This window comes from Odocoileus virginianus, chromosome 7 (assembly GCF_023699985.2).
Source record: "Odocoileus virginianus isolate 20LAN1187 ecotype Illinois chromosome 7, Ovbor_1.2, whole genome shotgun sequence".
NCBI classification, from domain to species: Eukaryota; Metazoa; Chordata; class Mammalia; order Artiodactyla; family Cervidae; genus Odocoileus; species Odocoileus virginianus.
Window position 1 is genome coordinate 73,736,591 of NC_069680.1, and position 16,923 is coordinate 73,753,513.

At 40.2% G+C, this 16,923-nt stretch overlaps 1 protein-coding gene across 2 annotated transcripts in view; it reads right to left on the reverse strand.

Moving 5' to 3' along the window:
- The window catches only part of GRID1 (glutamate ionotropic receptor delta type subunit 1), a 665,624-nt gene that overhangs the window by 226,771 nt on the left and 421,930 nt on the right, over positions 1-16,923 (reverse strand). The gene's annotated exons all lie outside the window — the stretch shown is intronic.

A 16,923-nucleotide genomic window follows, 5' to 3' on the forward strand; every position in this document is an offset into this window, starting at 1 on the left:
TAGCAAGGTGTCCCTCCAACCTAGGGAGGGGCAGGGCCACTGGCAGGAGAGAGGAATGATCAAAGGCAGTGTGGGATCTGTGTCCTGGACTAGATGTGGTTATGGGGTTCAGTAAATATTGCTAAAACATCCACACTATAGATGATGAGAAGTACTTGAAAGATTTTATGCACCAATAAGCCACAATCAGATTTACATTTTTAAAAATCTCTGACTGCTGTACAGAGAGAGGATTAGAGAGTAACAAAACAGCTCCATGTCTGAGATCAACACAGGGACTATAAAAAATGGACATTCACCAAGGGTTTTAAAGGTGGAAGAGAGGTTAAGAAAGCTCTGGTTCACTGGTTCTAAGAAGTGACTCTATATGTGTTGGTTGCAAGTCAAGATTTTAACCATGAATAACTGTGTTTTAAAATTGGCCTTAAGTCTTCCTCCTTGCAGATGACACAGCCTAGCTTTGAGACAATGAGATGGTAAAATGGAGCTAATGAGGTTAGAAATAGTGATCAGGAATTTTCAGAAGCACAAAAATAAGAACATAACATGTTTAAGGATTTAAAGGTAAACAAAGCACTTTCAGGAACTGTCCTAGGTACTCAATATGACTGTATAGACTGGTCAGTTATAACCATGTACTAGATCTGGGAGAAAGGAAGAAATTAAGAGTTGCATTGTTTTAGAATGATCAATAGTGCCTAAATGTGCAAAACTGCAGGCATTTCTAAAGAATTAAAGTGCTTGTACATACTGAATCTGGGTTTCAACTACTTAAACTTTGTATTTCAGACAAAAGTCTGTTTAAGGAACGATGATCATATTGGATTGGGACCAACTGACAATCAATGGTGAGGAAATTGCAAAATGTTCATACCTTCAGACCACCAAGTGAGAAGAGCCCAAGATCCAGTTGGGCTTCAGAAAACAAGGCAGAGAATGTAGCTGAGCCTGGACATTTGTGCTTTGCTCTTAGCTGCCCTGCTAATGGACACATTGTCCCAAGCAGGATAGCAGGATGAGAGAACTCATGTTCTAAGCTAATAGAAAGTAAAACTGTAAGAAAGACCAATGAGCAGAGTGGTCAGCTTTACTTGAAGAAGGAATATAGATGTCTTCATGGGTAGGAGGTAACCTAGAAAAATCATGAGCTCATGGGAAACTAATTCAAATTATCCGTAAGGGGGTTCATCAAAGTCAGCACACTTGAGAAAAGAAATGGATATGTAACATACTTTTTGTTTTTCTCACTTACTCTTGATAGCAGAGATCATCATAGAAGCTCTTTTATTAAACCTCTCCTGCACCCTTAACTTCCAGATAGGAGGGTCAATGGCATTGAATCTCCCTACTACCCCTCAACAATAACCTTGGAAATTGTAGGGGGCCTGACTGATAGGAGAACACAGTACCTTTCTGGTATATACAGCCTCACTTCCCTACAATATGCAGCAGCATATGGGGGGACTGATGTCAGGGCAGCCAGGACCTAGTCAAGGGGCCTGGGTCCCTCCCGCAAGTAGCCCTGATCTCCATAGCACTCCTTTTCAATTCTACCTTCCCAGGACAGAGACGAGAACTTGGTATAGCTTCCTCCAACCCATTAGCTGCTATATGCCTCCCTTGCTGTAAGGATCTCTGCAGATCTCCCATCTCCCACGGTCCTGTTCTCACCCACTCACTCTGAGTCAAAGCACTACTAGCCACCTCCCCCACCTCTGGGCCTATCCCTAGTATCTAGTACAGAGATAGCTGCAATCAGATGCTAAGAATCCACAGAAGCAACTCCCCTGGATCCCTCGGAGGCAGTGAAAAGGGTCACTTCTCCCAGGGACTTATCCTTTGCTTTGGAGATACCCAAGTCTGCATCAGTCAGTTCCCGCAGCTCCATGCCAGGCCTTCTTCTGTCATGTTGGCCCCACCAGGTTCTTCCCAGTACTGCTGGGCCGCACACAGGTATCTGCTCACACCCTGCTCACTGATTTCAGGGACTGCTTCCAGGCTGCACACCAGGTCAGCCTCTGGACTACTGTGAAGACCAAACTCTGGGTCTTCCGAAGGGTGTAGAGGGCAATCAAGCAGCCAATTTACTTAAACCACTTGGAGAACAAACTTTCCCTTTGTCTCAACTGAGCATTTCTTCCAGAGACTGCTACTAGCAGAAGAAACAAGACAATGTGTGTATACCGTGCGACCTCCACTGACCTCACCAAAGTCAGCAAGACAGCAATGAAAGAGTAACCCATTATATCCAGACACTCAACTAAGTGCTCATGTGTGGAAGGGCACAGGCTTAAAATAAATCTTGCTTATTACTTTTTAAGTTTGTCTTGTGAAATATATCTTAATGCACAAACACTACATAAAGTATGAATAATAAAATGATTTCAGTGTACCTTTCATCAAGAAATAAAGTATAACCTGCATCTTGATTGGATGCCTCTTTCCCAAATGCTTACCACTTCCTCATCAGGAGTTCCCTTTGTCATGCCATAACTTATGTATGTAACCTAGATAATATATATCTTAGGCTTGCACATTTTGTTTAGCTTTGTGTAAGCTAAACAGTCTGCATGCCTCTTACCATTGTGTTTTAACACAGTGGTTCTCAAACTGAGTCATGTATCAGGATCACCTGGGGAATTCACAAAATTACAGAGGTCCAGTCTTGTCCCATTTCAACAAGCAAAGCTTCTGTGTTCTACATTAGCTCTCCAGACAATTCCAGTATTCACCAACATCTAAAACCCCCTGGGTTTAACATTAAGTTTTTCTGATCTATTCATGGTGATGGATGCAGCTCTGGTTTATTCATTTTCACAGCTGTATGCTTTGCATTGTATGATTCTGCCACAATCTATTCATGGTATTATGATTGCCATTTGCACGTTTTTGCTTCTTTCTTATTAGGAACAAATCTTCTATGAACAATTTTTCTTGCCTGTGTGTCTTGGTGCACACCTTTAAGAATTACTCTACATACCTGGAATTAGAATCCCTCCATAGGAAAATATGAAAGTGAAAGTCGCTCAGTCGTGTCTGACTCTTTGTGATCCCATGGACTATACAGTCCATGGAATTCTCCAGGCCAGAATACTGGAGTGGGTAGACTTTCCCTTCTCCAGGGGATCTTCTCAACCCAGGGATCGAACCCAGGTCTCCCACACTACAGGAGGATTCTTTACCAGCTTGAGCCACAAGGGAAGACCACAGGAGAATATGAACGTATTCAAATTTACTAGATAATACCAGATTTCCAGAGTGATTTGTATCCACTTATAATCATGTGCGGTGAAGAGTTCTTGTTGTTCTTCTTCCTTTCCTGATCCTTATATCCTGCTGCTGCTGCTGCTGCTGCTAAATCGCTTCAGTCGTGTCCGACTCTGTGCGACCCCATAGACGGCAGCCCAACAGGCTCCTCTGTCCCTGAGATTCTCCAGGCAAGAATACTGGAGTGAGTTGCCATTTCCTTCTCCAATGCATGCATGCGTGCTAAGTCGCTTCAGTGGTGTCTGACTCTGTGCAACCCTGTGGACAGCAGTCCACCAGACTCCTCTGTCCACAGGATTCTCTAGGCAAGAATACTGGAGTCGGTTGCCATTACCTTCTCCACCTGATATCCTATGACTTCCTAATATTTGCCAGTCTGGTGAGAAGCATTTGGTACATCACTAGACTTTAATTTCCACTTCCCTAATACTTAAAAGAGTTAAATATCTTTCATACATTCATAAATCATCTGTTTCCTTTTGTGTGCTTGTGATTTTTGTCTAATTTCCAATAGGTTATATATTTTGTATGTTGATTCATGGGACCTTTTTTCAGTTCTGGATATTAAGTTTTTATCACATGCTACAGATACCTTCTCTAGTGTCTAGATTATTAAGTAAAACTAGGCTATAAATTCATCCAACTTGGTATTTTCTTTGTCGAAAGATTTTTATTACTAATTAAATTTCCTTATTTCTATAGGAATTTTCTTGTTTTGCCTTCCTCATCCTGTCATTTTTTTCCTACATATTTAGTCATGTTGTCCAAATTTTTCAACTGATTGGCAGAAGTTGTTCACAATGTCATTCTACTTCTTCTGATCTCTCCAATGCATCTAAAGTTGTGTCCCATCATGCATTTCTAATAATCTGTATTTGTGTATCTTCCCTCTTATTTTGATCCTAGAAGTGAGTATATTTCATAAATTCTCCTTAAAAAGTAAGTTTTATCTTAATAGATACTGTTTTATGTGCTGGTTTTCTATTCCATCAATGTCTACTCTTTATTATTTTTACTTTTCCATTTTCTTTGGATTTATTAAGTGGTTATTTTTGAAACTGCTTCCATATGAAACTTAACTGATGAATACTAAACATTTTTTCTTTTCTAATGAACTATTTAAGACTATAGATCTACAATCAAACAAGTTGTGACCCACAAGTTATAATATATATTAATTGTATCATTGTTTCTAAAATTGCTCTTTGAAATGTTTTTGACTCATAAGTAGTTTACTAGAGATTTTTTTAAATTTTTCCAAACATGAGGTAATTGTTTTTTAGTAATTTTCAATACATTATAACCTGAGAATGTAGAATGTGTGATACAAATCCTTTAAAATTTATTAAGCCTCACTTTGTGATAGTTTGCATGAAAGTTTTGTGTTTGCACTGTCCAATTGCTGCTGATTTCAGTGGTCTATTTTTAGGTCCATTAGATGGGGAATTTTCCCATTTCTGTTTGTATTCAGTCTTTATTTTCAAAAATCATATTTTGAGTTTTTTAAATTACACATAAGTTTAGAATTATAACTCCTTGCTCAGTTGAAACTTTTATCATTATTTATATATCCTCTTAATTTCTAGTAATGTATCTTGCCTTATAGTTTATTGCTATTAATATATACACCACTTTCATTTTGGTTAGTATCTGCCTGTTCTTTTCCTATTTCTTTGCTGTCAATCTTCCTCTGTATCACATTTTAGTTGGGACTCTTATAAGCAAAATATACTCAACTTTTAATATCCATCCTAGACATTTTAGTTGAAATTTCAATCCATTTATATTGGACAATGATCATACATATAAATGAATTGATTTTATCATACTATTTACATTACATATTTTACTGTTTCTTTTTTTTTCCTTCTCTTTAGCTTCTTCTTGAAATGATTTTTTCCTATTTTCATTTCCTTATTCTCCTTTCAAAGATATAACAATATTGTCCATTATTTTTTCATTGGATATCATAAATACTTTAACTGCACAAGTGTGAAATTAATCAATATTTTTACTCTCTTCAATCTTTATCTCTAATCATCATCATAATCTCAACTAATGTCGTAATGATGTCTAGTGTTTTAATTCTAGTTCATTTATGCCCTCTTATTACACATAATTTCCATTATTTTATACAGTAAATATTTATCTATTTAACCAATATTTATCGATGTATTTGTTAAACATTCTTCTGTGGCACTCAAATCTCATATCTAAGATCATTTTTCTCACCCTGAAGTATATCATTTAGAATTTCCTTTAAATGTGGGTTTGTTGGTGACAAACTTGGTTTTTGTTTATTGAAAAGCATTGTTATTTGGATCTCATTCCTAAAATAAAAAAATTCTAAATTGAACAGTATTTTTCATAGCACAGTAAAGATAATACTGCATTATATTCTTGCTTCCATTTTAGTTCAGTGTATTAGATTCCTATGGTTGTAATAACAAATTGTCACAAACTTGGTGGCTTGGAACAACAAAATTTTATTCTGCCACAGTTCCACAGATCAGAGCCCCAAAATCAGTCTCACTGGGCTGGTATTAGAATATTGGCAGGCATATTCAGCCCACAGCCTCAAGTTATTAGGAATCATTTTAACTGTCATTGCTTTGAAGATGACCTCTTCTGTATGGATACTCTTCAGATTTTTCTTCGTTTCTGCTGTTCTGCAGTCACAATATGAAGTGTATTTTTAATTTTTATTCTGCTCCTGATTCTTAGGCTTCCTAGATCTGGAGTTTAGTTTTTTCAATAATTCTAGAGAAATTTAAACCATAGTATCCTTTAATATTATTTTTCCCTGCTATTTCCTATTTCCTTCTAGAAATCCAATCAACAGTATGTTAGAGCTTATCATTTCATTTTTCATGTTTATTCACCTCTTTTCCAGCTGATTGTTGTTGTTGTTAGTTGTTCAGTTCCTAAGTTGTGTCTGACTGTGACTGCACAGACTGCAGCGCGCTAGGCTTTCCTGTCCTTCACCATCTCCCAGAGCTTGCTCAAACTCATGTCCTTTGTTGACCTACAGACATTTGTTGGCAAAGTAATGTCTCTGCTTTTTAATATGCTATCTATATTGGTCATAGCTTTTCTTCCAAGGAGCAAGTGTCTTTTAGTTTCATGGCTACCGTCACCATCTGCAGTGATTTTGGAGCCCCCGAAAATAAAGTCTCTCACTGTTTCCACTGTTTCCCCATCTATGTACCATGAAGAGATGGGACCAGATGGCATGATCTTAGTTTTCTGAATGTTGAGTTTTAAGCCAACTTTTTCACTCTCCTCTATCACTTTCATCAAGAGGCTCTCTACTTCTTTGCTTTCTGCCATAAGTGTGGTGTCAAGTGTACATGAGGTTATTAATATTTCTTCCAGCAATCTTGACTCCAGCTTGTGCTTCATCCAGCCCAGCATTTCTCATGATGTACTCTGCATATAAGTTAAATAAGCAGGGTAACAGTATACTGTTGAAGCCTGGCTTGGAGAATTTTGAGCATTTCTTTGCTAGAGTGTGAGATGAGTGCAATTGTGCGGTAGTGTGAGCATTCTTTGGCATTGCCTTTCTTTGAGATTGGAATGAAAACTGACCATTTCCAGTCCTGTGGCCACTGCTGAGTTTTCCAAATTTGCTGCCATGTTGAATGCAGCACTTTCACAGCATCATCTTTTAGGATTTGAAATAGCTCAACTGGAATTCCATTACCTCCATGAGCTTTGTTCGTAGTGAAGCTTCCTAAGGCCCGCTTGACTTCGCATTCCAGGATGTCTGGCTCTAGGTGAGTGATCACACCATTGTGATTATCTGGGTCGTGAAGATCTTTTTGTACAGTTCTTCTGTGTATTCTTGCCACCTCTTCTTAATATCTTCTGCTACTGTTAGGTCCCTACCATTTCTGTCCTTTATTGTGCCCATCTTTGCATGAAGTGTTCCCTTGGTATCTCTAATTCTCCTGAAGAGATCTCTAGTCTCCCATTCTATTGTTTTCCTCTATTTCTTTGCATTGCTCACTGAGGAAGGCTTTCGTATCTCTTCTTGCTGCTCCTTGAAACTCTGCATTCAAATGGGTATATCTTTCCTTTCCTCCTTTGCCTTTCACTTCTCTTCTTTTCACAGCTGATTTGTAAGGCCTCCTCAGACAACCATTTTGCCTTTCTGCATTTCTTTCTCTTGGGGATGGTCTTAATCAATGCCTCCTATACAATGTCACAGAACCTCCATCCATAGTTCTTCAGGCACTGTATCCGATCTAACCGATTGAATCTATTTGTCACTTCCACCGTATAATTGTAAGGGGTTCGATTTAGGTCATACCTGAATGGTCTAGTGGTTTTCCCTACTTTCTTCAATTTAAGTCTGAATTTGGCAATAAAGAATTCATGATCTGAGCCACAGTCAGCTCCCAATCTTGTTGACTGTATAGAGCTTCTCCATCTTTGGCTGCAAAGAATATAATCAATCTGATTTTGGTATTAACCATCTGGTGATGCCCATGTGTAGAGTCATCTCTTGTGTTACTGGAAGAGGGTGTTTACTATGACCAGTACGTTCTCTTGGCAAAACTCTATGAGCCTTTGCCCTGCTTCATTCTGTACTCCAAGGCCAAATTTGCCTGTTACTCCAGGTATTTCTTGACTTACTACTTTTGTATTCCAGTCCCCTATAATGAAAAGGACATCTTTTTGGGGTGTTAGTTCTAGAAGATTTTATAGGTCTTCATAGAACCGTTCAGCTTCTTCAGCATTATTGGTCGGTGCATAGACTTGGATTACTGTGATATTGAATGGTTTTCCTTGGAAACGAACAGAGATCATTCTGTCATTTTGAGACTGCATTCAAGTACTGCATTTCAGACTCTTTCATTGACTATGATGGCTACTCCATTTCTTCTAAGGGATTCCTGCCCACAGAGACTGGCATTGCTTCAAAGAATACTTGTGCCTCTTTCTATCATGAACCTAGGACTGCACCCAATCTAAACCACATGATTTAACATTAAATTTTCTTTTCTGTTTTACTAGACATCATAGGTGATGTGACTTGGATCACAAGCCTCCATGAGGCTTCTGAAGTTGTCACTTCTCAAAAAAATGTCCCTTCTCCAGGCAACTCCAAAGTCAAGATAGAAAATTTCTCTTCTTATTTCCTTCTGCACAGTAGATTCACTTCTCAACAATGCTTAAACTGAGGATATAAATTTCCAACTTTTGTGGAAATCGCTCATTTGCTTGGTCCATACACTGGATCTCATGGGTTCTTATGTCTCATTAGCCAGAGGAACAAAAGCTCAAGGTCTCCATGTTTGACCAACAGGTTTAAAGCAAAACCTAACCTGAAACTTAATTATTTCCCAGATGGTGATTGCAGCCATGAAATTAAAAGACACTTAAATTATGACCAATCTAGACAGCATATTAAAAAGCAGAGACATTATTTTGTCAACAAACATCCATCTAGTCAAGGCTATGGTTTTTCCAGTGGTCATGTATGGATGTGAGAGTTGAACCATACTGAAGAATTGATGTTTTTGAACTGTGGTGTTGGAAAAGACTCTTGAGAGTCCCTTGGACTGCAAGGAGATCCAACCAGTCCATCCTAAAGGAAATCAGTCCTGAATATTCATTGGAAGGACTGATGCTGAAGCTGAAACTCCAATACTTTGGCCACCTGATACGAAGAACTGACTCATTGGAAAAGACCCTGATGCTGGGAAAGATTGAAGGCAGGAGGAGAAGGGGATGACAAAGGATGAGATGGTTGGATGGCATCACCTACTCGATGGACATGTTTGAGTTTGAGCAAGCTCTAGGAGTTGTTAATAGACAGGGAGGCCTGGCATGCTGCAGTCCATGGGGTCACAAAGAGTCGGACATGACTGAGCGACTGAAGTGAACTGAACTGAATTGATGCTTCTATATAAACATATCACTCAGTCTTGGACATAGAATTGTAATTCTTTAAAGCATGACTCTGCCTTTTTCCTGGAACACCTAAGTCCCAAATTCTTCTCTATATGTCTTGGCTGTGTGATTGACTAAACTTCAATTCTTATGCTACAATTTACATTTGCCTCATTTGCCTGCCTTTTGCTAAGTTCACTTTCATTAATATTATAAGGAGGCCTATTTCTGAGGGGCCCAAGAGAAGCATGTGCAACCTTTTCCATCTGGTTAAATCTCAACTGTATTCTTAAATCACCTCATTATTACAGGTGGAAGAAGGTAAGGACTCTGCAGATTACATCTTAATTTTTGTGTGTTGCTCCAGAAATAGCCTCCCTAAGTTTCTCTGTTTCCTTCTTCCCCTGCAGTCTAGAAGTTTCCACTATAAATCCTCTTTCACTCAAGAGATTTTCTTTGTGAGAGAAGATGGAAGCTTGGACTAGGGTGGTTGTAAATGGATCATCTTTAGAAATGGTGAATAAAGGAAACGGAGCATATTCTGACAGCAGAACTAAAAGAGAGACAGCAAACTACTGCTGGAAGTAGCTCCTTTTTCAGTGGGAGAATTATATGCAGTTTGATAACAAAAATATTGTAACAAGTAGAGAAAAAAACAGGGATGAAGTTCCCAGTAACATTCCATCCTTCTTGCCAGTCATCAGAGGAAAAGAGGCTCTTTTGTGTCTTTTAGCACACACCTGAAGAAAGATTTCTATGAAAACAATAACATGTGAGACTTGCAGCACGCACTAAATAATAAAAATATTCACTGTCTCTAATTTTATACTGAGAATACATACGGAAGCTCAGATGATCTGTGCTGTGCTTAGCCATTCGAGTGTGTCTGACTCTTTGGACCCTGTGAACTGTAGCCCACCAGGCTCCTCTGTCCATGAGGATTCTCCAAGCAAGAACACTGGAGCAGGTTGCCACAACCTCCTCCGGGGGATCTTCTCAACCCAGAGACTGAATCCAGGTCTCCCACATTTCAGGTGGATTCTTTACCATCTGAGCCACCAGGGAAGCCCTAGATAATCTCTTTTGGCTCAATTAAGTTATTAGGAAACCTCTACAAATCTCCACTTACAAAGAGGTAAAACTAAAGAAAAGTTGTTGTTATTTAGTCCCTAAGGCATGTCCAACTCTTCTGAGACCCTGTGGACTGTAGCCTGCCAGGCTCCTCTGTCCATGGGATTTTCCAGGCAAGAATATACTAGAGTGAGTTGCCATTTCCTTATCCACGGATCTTCCCAACCCAGGGATCGAACCCTTGTCTCCTGCATTGGCAGGTGGATTCTTTACCACTGAGGCACCAGAGAAGCCCAGTTAGAAGAAATCTAAAGAAAATCCAATCTTCACATCCTCCAAGATGGTATGTACTTAATTCACTGATCAAAAGCAAAATTGTTCTTCTTAGCACAGAAAGGAGAATGGAATCTGATTGCCTCCATTCAGAGGTAACATATTTCTTCAGTCAGGCTCTCAGGCTGGTTTCGGCGGGGGGGGGGGGGGGGGGGGGGGGCACCCTTCCTCCAAAATGCTAAGCATACAAATATATGTGCATTTTCCTGTGGAGAAAAGCCCACAGATTTCTAAAGAAGCATTTGGCTCCAAAAAGATAATAAACAATTGACATACAAGTTACAAAGGTTTTTAAAGTCCTTCTTGGATTCCCCTGCTTATCCAGTGGCTAAGACTACACTCTCAATCCAGACGGCCCAGGTTTGATACCTGACCAGGAATCTAGATAACATGTCTCAGCTAAAGATCCCAACAAAGACTGAAGATTCTGCATGCCACAACTAAGGCCCAGCACATTCAAATAAACATATACAAGTAAATATTTAATTCAATGAAAAAAAATTAAAGTCCTTCTTGCTGCCAAATATGAGGAGAATATAAATAATAATGACAATATCAAGAGAATAATTTGGAGATACAGGAGTCTCAGTATCTGTCAGACTCAGCTATTTCTTCCTCACTTTCATTCAGGCCTCTGGTGCAGAATCAACAATGACAACATCAAAAACAGAATCAAAGAAGCAGTGAAATTTATATGGCGAGCTACTATCAGGTATAAAAAAGATGGAATGAATCTACAGTACTATGTTATTACCTTACAGATGTAGATAACAGAGTTAAGGAAAACAGAAAAAGAGAGGAAGACAATGAAGAGCAAATTCCAGAATGATATACCAAACAGCAGAAATATATGTAATAGGACAATAAAAACATAATTATGAAGGACACACACTGACTTCAGGAGAATGAGTGTCACTGAGGAACATACAGATCTGCTGTCTCCCTGATCATCTCATCCCATGTCCAGGCCAGTACAGCCCTCCTGTGAACAGGTGTCCTTCCCTCCACCATGGGGTTCCGAGCAGGGGTCACCCCTGTGTCCAGAACCAGAGGTATTTCCTGCTGGGTCTGAGCCCACTTGGGTGGTCCTAGCACTTTAGGCCATTTTAGGGGGAGGGTACATGACTTCATTGGTGATTGCTGAGATGTGAGGGGGAGGTTCTCCTTAAGAGATTCTGAGATTTGTTCATTCCTAAGAAGACCAAGAAGAGACCTTTCTGCCTGGGGAAGTTTGAATCACAGGGAGATTTCATGTGAGGGCAGCCCCAGCATACTGAGGACAACAGACAGAACAGAAATCCCAAGTATACTACTCAGCCCCTGAATCACCCTGCCCTGTAACCTCATGACCTATCTCTGAGTCTTCTCTAAGGTGAAGACCCTGATGCCAGGAAAGACTGAAGGCAAAGAAGGGAGCAGCAAAGGATGAGATGGCTAGATTGCATCACTGACTCAGTGGACATGAATTTGAGCAAACTCCAGGAGATACTAGATAGAGGACAGAGGAGCCTGGCGTGCTGCAGTCCATGGGGTTGCAAATAGTGGGACACCACTTAGCAACTGAGCAAGGTGAGATAATAAAACCTCAGTCACTTTAAAGAAAGTAGATTCAGATTTTTCTGTAATTTATAGTAATCAATCTGACTGAGTCAGAATTTAATGGGATCTGTAAGTGGGTACAGAACAGACTCCAAATATATTTGAATGGTCAATTTCCTAAAAATTGCAATCTTAAATACAGCAAAATTTGAACGGTAGACACGTAGGTGTTTATTAGATCATATTCTATATCTTTTAAACTTCTTAAAACTCTTTTATTTAAAACAGAGAATCACTAAAGAAGTCTCACTCTAAGTAGCAAAGAGGATACATTTTTATAATGAGGAGAAATCTTCAAATAGCAATTAAAATGATAAGAGTCTCCTTTTTCTAGATATTCATTTTGGCAAACAAGATACAAACCTCATACACAAGTAAGTTTTTGTCTGAGCCCTAAGACTTCAGTAAAATTTCTGAACCTTCTGATATCAGGGGAGACTATTATTAAATATTTATTTAGAGCTCTAAACTTATATAGAACTGTACAATCACATTATTAGCAATTTCTTTTTATTCCTTAGAAAGACCTAGATCAATCAAATATCTGTGTGATACCAACATTATTCTATCTCTGAAAAAATAATAAAGTTTATTTTCTTCATAAAAAAAGATGGTGTCAGTAATTTAAAGTTGATGATCATAGAGGAACTTCACAGACAAGGCTGGCTTGAGCGAAGCTGAGAAAATAGAAGGAGGATCCAATAAAGTTGTGATGAAAGAATTACTCCCAGTGAAGTCAACAGGCTTTTGAGATTGCCTGCTGTGTTCAGGTCCCTACAGAGTGCTCAAGGCGAGGCAAGCTAACGCTCCAAAGAGACAAAGACATCCTGTTGAGGAAGAAAGGGTGGGAGAAAGCTGCCAAAGCATTCACTGGTTCATTTCCAGGACAGAGGGTGGTGGAAGGAGAGCACCTTCTGAAAGATTGTTTTGACTAGAACATACCTTGCCTCATTATTCGTCTCCTTCCCAGGTGGCTCAGTGGTAAAGAATCCGCCTGCTAATGCAGGAGACACAGGAGACGTGGATTCAATCCTGGGTCAGGAAGATGTCCTGGAGGAAGAAATGGCAACCCACACCAGTATTCTTGCCTAGAGAATCCCACAGACAGCGGAGCCTGGTGGGTTACAGTCTATAGGGTTGCAAAGAGTTGGACGCAATTGAGAGACTCAGCACATGCAAGAACACCTAAGGTACGTATACATCTCCCTACTTTATATAAGCTAGAGAAAAGGTCCATCTAGTCAAAGCTATGGTTTTTTCAGTAGTCATGTATGGATGTGAGAGGTGGACCATAAAAAAACTGATCGCCAAAAACTGATGTTTTTGAACTGTCGTGGTGGAGAAGACTCTTGAGAGTCCCTTGGACTGCAAGGAGATCAAACCAGTCCATCCTAAAGGAAATCAGTCCTGAATATTCATTGGAAGGACTGATGCTAAAGCTGAAGCTCCAATACTTTGGCCACCTGATGTGAGGAACTGACTCATTGGAAAAGACCCTGATGCTGGGAAAGATTGAAAGCAGGAGGAGAAAGGGATGACAGAGGATTATGGTTGGATGGCATCACTGACTTGATGGACATGAGTTTGAGCAAGCTCTGGGAGATGGTGATGGACAGGGAATCCTGGCATGCAGTCCATGGGGTCACAAAGAAATCACAAACATCTCAGACACAACTGAGCAACTAAGCTGAACTGAACTGATAGAAAAGTTGTCATAAATGAGGTACCATTACACACCAGTCAGGATGGCTGCTATCCAAAAGTCTACAAGCAATAAATGCTGGAGAGGTGTGGGGAAAAGGGAACCCTCTTACACTGTTGGTGGAAATGCAAACTAGTACAGCCACTATGGAGAACAGTGTGGAGATTGCTTAAAAAACTGGAAATAGAACTGCCATATGACCCAGCAATCCCACTTCTGGGCATACACACTGAGGAAACCAGATCTGAAAGAGACACATGCACCCCAATGTTCATCGAAGCACTGTTTATAATAGCCAGGACATGGAGGCAACCTAGATGCCCATCAGCAGATGAATGGATAAGGAAGCTGTAGTACATATACACCATGGAATATTACTCAGCCATTAAAAAGAATTCATTTGAATCAGTTCTAATGAGATGGATGAAACTGGAGCCCATTATACAGAGTGAAGTAAGCCAGAAAGATAAAGACCAATACAGTATACTAACACATATATATGGAATTTAAAAAGATGGTAACGATAACGCTATATGCAAAACAGAAAAAGAGACACAGATGTACAGAACAGACTTTTTGACTCTGTGGGAGAGGGCAAGGGTGGGATGTTTCGAGAGAACAGCATCAAAACATGTATATTATCTAGGGTGAAACAGATCACCAGCCCAGGTTGGATGCATGAGACAAGTGCTCAGGGCTGGTGCACTGGGAAGACCCAGAGGGATCGGGTGGAGAGGGAGGTGGGAGGGGGGATAGGGATGGGGAATATATATAAATCCATGGCTGATTCATGTCAATGCATGACAAAAACCACTACAATACTGTAAAGTAATTAGCCTCCAACTAACAAAAATAAATGGAAAAAAAAAAAGAAAAAAAAAGATTCTTTTTAAGAAGCAAAAAAAAAAAAAAGGAAAGTTGTCATAGAGTATCCCCTTTGCTTCTCAAAGTGTGGACCATAGACCAAAAGAATCTGCATCTCCGCCAGCTTGTGAGAACTGCAGAATCTTAGGCTCCACCCAGACCTAGCTAATTAGAACCTGCATTTTAACACGATCCCCAGGTGATTCATAGATATCGTATGTTTGAGAAGCACTGGTCTAAGATATTACACAGTAAAGTGAAGAAGGATCTGGAATCAGATGGGTTTGGGTTCCATCCAAAACATCTCCTCTTTCTGGCTTTGAAACTTTGACAACTTTGAAACTTTGAATTTCTTTGAATGTCATCTGTAAAGGGGATAACAGTACTTCCCAAGGTTTTTGTTTTTTTTTTTTTAATTCAGTGACTTTAATTCAATGGGATCCAACAAAGTTTTGCAGTGAGTACCCCTTCTAACTCAAAAACTAAAACTTTTTCTAGAACCTTAGAATGCCAGCAGAAGACCCACCTCAGCCTGGTCTCCAGGCAAGCCAGGCCAGGGCAGCCTTTTTCCTGCCTTCCCTGTCACCTCATTGCTTCTGCAACTTCCTTCACACGCCTAAGGGAGCCCATAGCTGACCACTGCAATTTCTAAGAGACTCCAGCATACACTTGACTCCCTGCCAAGAAACATCATACCAGAACTCAACCATTCCATCATTTTATTTAAAATGACCCATTGATTGAAAGTTGGTATGGATTCCTTTATTTTTATAAACGGCACAAATAGTTTATCAGGTTGCCAAGGGTACAGGAGGCAGAGCTCTCCCCACCTCACCTCTTTTATCACAGCCCATTCCCACGAAAGGTCCAGTTAGAGCAGCCAGCAATCAGAAGCTGAACTTGTTCCTTAAAGACCAATAGCTGTCTGTGGTCAGAGCAGCAGATGCCCCTGCAGGCTCTCTGTGCAGTTCTGTGAAACCCTCCCCAGCCTGCTGGTTTACCAGGAGAATCTTCTGTCTTGCCTGAGAAGGTTGAATTCCCCCAGAGCTTTGCATTATTAGTGGCTCTTTTATTCTATTTCATTTAATAGAGTTTTTATTTCATTACATTTTATTCTATTATATTTGGCCCTGAGTACAAGGTGGATATCTGCTCTTCAATGAGCCAAGGGACACACATGTGTCCAGCATTTACTGGGGACGGTTCCTACAGTGTCTCTGACTGGCTGGTTATTTATGGATGATGGACGGGCTTGAGTGGACTCAGTGAGATTCATCCACCCTTTCTCTCCTCTTTCTCCATTTCTGTCTCTGATTTTCACTCTTCCTATTTCCACTGTCTCCTCTGTCTCTCCCTCTTCGTTCCTCTGCCTCTTTGTCCTTCACCCATCCTTTCCCTCCATCTTCTTCAGGCTTCCCACTTCCTTCAACCTTGCGAGTTCTGAATTCTCACAACCCCATGTCACCCATCTCTACTCACAGTTTCTCTTCATTCCCGTGGACTTAGAACATCTAAGGTAAGTCAGAACAATTCCTAGAACTGGTTCAGCATCTGTTAATCTTACTTTCTCTTTTTCAGATGTGATATTCCCAAAATACACTCTAAGTTGGACTGGAAATGTGTATTTCTGTAGGTCTGGACCTGGGCATTTAAAACACTAAAATAACTCTAAGGACAGGCTAAAAATAGCTGGCTCTGCCATTCAGAGGGCAGAACAAATCACAGTCCGCCCAGTTCAACAACTCGGGGCAGAGTCTGAGTATAAATTCTCCATCTAACAGGACTGTACAGTCACAGGCAGAGAAGTGGCCCCTCATACAGTCCTGTGCCCCCAGCAGAGTAGCAAGAATATACCCAGAAAGAGGTCTCCAGAGCTATAAAAGGAAACTCCGTTTTTCAGGTCCTTTGGTCCTTAACTGTATACCCACAACTCTGATTCAGATCTGGGGTGCTATGAATTCCCAGTGTTCCCTGCACTGAAGATAACTGCAGGTATTAGTCTATCACTGCATCTACGCTGGAGTTGGAACCATAATTTGATTCCAACTGGACCTGGACTGTGCCCATGTCAGGGCACATATCTCTCATACTCTGCGGCCTTCCCAATGCTGAGCACTAAACCTGGCAAATACTTATGAAAGAAGGAAATGAAGGAGGAAGAGAGGGAAGAAGTGAGGGATGGAGGAAGA